This window comes from Dendrobium catenatum, unplaced genomic scaffold (assembly GCF_001605985.2).
Source record: "Dendrobium catenatum unplaced genomic scaffold, ASM160598v2 original_scaffold_17320, whole genome shotgun sequence".
In the NCBI taxonomy this organism is placed as follows: Eukaryota; Viridiplantae; Streptophyta; class Magnoliopsida; order Asparagales; family Orchidaceae; genus Dendrobium; species Dendrobium catenatum.
In genome coordinates, this window is record NW_021335780.1 from 341,055 (window position 1) to 345,220 (window position 4,166).

Genomic DNA, 4,166 nt, shown 5'->3' on the forward strand with positions numbered 1-4,166 from the left:
GAGAAGCTTATAGAGAAGTAGAAATAAAGATTGATAATGGAAATATTTAAATATTAGAAGAAATAAAAGTCGAAAAGTCAATCAATAATTTATCTTGAGAAGTTGTTCTTGCTCATCACTTATGAGTAGTGACTTCATAAATCAAATTCGCCTAGTTGGGACAAGTTCTTCAATCGTAATCATCTGCTTGAGAAGCATTCTCTTGTACACCGATAAGTCTCTTTTGAGCTAAGATAAAGTACAGTAAATTAACTTTATTTGAATCATGTCGACTTAACTTTAATGTTATGTGTGGAATCTGATTGTGTTGATCAATCAGATTGTTTTGTTACCTCGGACCTCAAGTTTCTCTTGCTCACTACTCGAAATTTTCTTACGTGCAATGCCCCGACACTGTGTACCGAAGCGCCCCGGCACTATGTACCGGAGCCTGAGCGCCCTAGTGCTAAACGACAAAGAGAAGAGCTCTGCAACGATATAGGTAGGCGCTGGAGTGGATCAAGACAAAGGTTCAAGCGTCGCATCACTTCAAATTGGCATTGCAAAACTGTGAGACGGACTTGATGATTTTCTTTCTCGTTTTTTTGAAGGGTTGCGTCCCATGGGGTTATTTTACTTGGCTTTCTCTTATATTTTGAGTGGTTAGACATTGAGAATAGTACATATGAGAACAAAAACAAGGAGAGAGTGAGAGAGAAGAGATATTTGTACTTATTTCTCCCAATTTTTATAGTGGATTTCTTGATGTGGTATGCTTGAATTTTTTCATATTAAATCTTGTGTCCTTTATTTTTCTGCTGCTTTTATTTTTTTGCTTGTTTCGTCATTATGGTGTTTACTCCTCATCCCAACATTGAATCGACCCGAGTTAACTTAAATTTGAATTTTTGAATATTTAGATGTACCAACAATGATAAAAATAAGCTTCCGATTAAATATATCGAGAGGCTGCTGATCAAATAAAAGACAAATTTTAAAAATTAACACGTTAGATTCAATTTTTGTTGAAGTAGCTTCAAGTAAGAAATTTAGAAAATATCTAACTCATCAGAAAATTGGGCGATTTGCCCAGAATGAATGAATCATGATGGTAGCAAGCATGACTTAGCAAATCACCCTATCTACTGGCGAATTTATCCTTTTTAAATCGGTTCGGGCCGACGATCGATCGTCCCACTAAAATAAAAGCATGACGTGCGCATCCTTAAAATTTGCCTTTCTGAATATGAGTCGGAATTTTCGGATGCGGGTGTTTTGTCCCCGAATATTTGTGGTGGATCAGACCCTGGAAATGATTTTACTTTGGCTAGGCCAGTTTCTATGGCTCCTCGTGGAAGATTCCGTGGCAGGGGTCGGCGTAAAAGATAATTTTGTTTGGTTCACCCCGTTTTATGGTTTATTGTGGTATTTTTTGGTGGACTGGGCGATGATGTGGCTGGGGCTCGCACCCATTGTCTGCTTGTGGCAACCATTGGTTATGAAGCTGTTTCCTTTTGGAGGGTCCCTGCCAGTCTTTGGGTTGCTGGGAGCCTCGGCTGTTCATTTACTGAGCCTTGTATTGGCTTTTTTTGTTCTCCTTTGGTTGTATTTTCTGCTTTTGCTGTGTTTGTAACTCGGTCTGTAGCTCGCTTATTTATTAATATATTTCTTTTTGTCAAAAAAAAAAAAAAAAAAAAAAAAAAAAAAAAAATAAAAAGAGAACGTAGTATGCTAAGCATTTATGTATTTCTATTGTCAAATGTGATAATTCAAAAATATATCAAGACTGAGGTGGGTCAGCCATCGCAAAAAAAAAGTATAGAAATTTATCATCACTCATAATGAGTCTGTATTGGCAGTAGATGCTGAAGAGGGACAATAACACTAAGATGTATGCGCGGGGCCGAAAGAAGAATGTACGATTATTTAATAAAGGTACTATTCAGAAGATCATCCCAAGTATTATCATATTGATCCGATTCAGATAATGGGAGAGGCGGGAAAGGAGCAGTCGCCACAATTCCCACGACTATGCCACAAAAAAAGGTCCCATGTGTCTCGTATATACCCGCGCGTAACAAACAGCATCAAAACACTCTCATCCTTACCCGCATTCCCGTTTGCCTATGGGTATTCCCACTACGTAATTGCCCTGAAGAAATCATAAAAAAATAAAAACCCATCCCATGACGAATAAATTCTGAAAAGTATTTTATTCTCCGCCTCGAACAGGCACAATTCTCTACCTGTCTCCATATACTATCCTCCACTACGTGTCGTTTGTCTTACTACAGTTTCCAGCCGTGCTTGTGTGTTTTTTCCGCCTTGTCCTTGCGATTAGTCATTGTTGGTAATAGTACCTCAACCTGGAACCGCCACGTTGATTGAAATGTTACTTTCGTGCCTTAATCTCTCATGAAGTCGGGAAAGACCTCACAACACCCAATATTTTTTTGAAATCAAATAAATACAATGGAATATATAGAACCTAAAAAAAAAATCTAATATAAAAAAGATTATCCCCTTCTCGATGCATTCTCCCTGAAAGTAAATGGTTTGCAGTTTGGTTAGAATTCGGTTGATCTCAGGTCTTTAATATTCCTACATATGTTAACTGCCGCTACCAGTTTAGGCTGTAACCGTCTGAGTATCGTATGTGGGCTATTTCATCCCTGCGCGACCATCACTCTTCACGATACGATCCCCCGTTAAGTGTAGCCCGGCTGCATCGAATCTGCGATAACACTCGAATTGAAGTATATGCGTAATACCTTGGGGTAATATTCATTATTGAGAATATATTAATGCCGTAACCCAGATCCGATAGTAATAAACTGTCGTAATCCCATCTCCTGCTTATTCTAAACAAGTTAAGGATATGGGCATCATTTTTCCTTAAAAATTACGCACACCAAGATTTGCTTACGTCCCGCCTGACGATCGGTCCTGATCGCCCGTCGACTTGACAGAGGATTTCACATTAGGGGACCCCAATTAGATATTGCTTGAGAATATTCTCCTAAAGCTTAAAGACATGGAAGAAACCTAAATATCACAAATTTCTCCTCCTCCAATTCGTGGATTCGTAAGGCAAAAAGACGCCGCTCGCAGAGTCAATACTCGCATAGCGCCGCATATACTCGACTTTAGGAGTCTTCGCTACCGTTATGAGCCCCCATAAAGATCAAGTGCGCGGGGGATATGCTAGATTGTGAGCCCGGACGTGACACAGCAGCCAGTGTTGTTAATTTATGAATGGGTCCCATATCGTTTACAGTACCCTTCAACAGCTGCGAGGTGCCCCCCTCTACTGACCTTCCCCCAATATAGGTGAGATATCTAATCTGGCCGTTACCCCCGTGCCAACCTTATCACACTATCACCCCCTCATATATAAAGCGATTTGCTTTGAGTGCTGACGCACATGTAGCAGCACCCCAGAAGTTGACTAGGGGCACCATGTCCGGATTTAGACGATTGGAATCAGTGCGAGCTGTCGGGGATTGTCTTATTATAGGATGGTACGGGCGGAGAGAAGTTCTTTTTTTTGTGTAAGATTAAACAGTAGTTATCAAGCTGCACGATATAGATCGCGAACTTAAAAAGCTTTTCCAGAACAGAACAGCCCCCGGCTGATTACATAAAATGGGTGGTTGTGTACTCTATGCGTAATAATTGTTTGAGGAGCATGAAAAAAAATCGTTCTAGATTCCACATGATTCGATGATCACTCGAATCTTTCAGAATATGGGGCTTTATGACGTCATTCTGTCCTACAAAATTCACTTGCTAGTGAAGTGCCGGCGGGCCACATATTTTCAGATACATGCGCAAGCTTGGCTGTCCCTCAAGCAGCACTCCGATTCCCCCGATTCGATCGACCACCTACGTCTCGCTTAAGTATACCGGCTTCTAAACCACAAAGCGGTCCCAATTTGGTCCCTCCCTGATGGGGGCCCGAAACCGTTGTATATGAAACCGAAAAGGACCACTATAACATACTTTATCTTGTTAATTTATAGCTTACAAGAGAAACGGAAGTCGGACATATTACGTTGGACGACTAGCGCATGTATAGCTGCTCAGTGGTGCACTTTTTGTTAATCCCCTCTCCATAAATCTGCGGATTATTCGCCATTTGACCCAGCGCCGTATATGTATTATCCGTGTAAATGTTTATCGAAGTG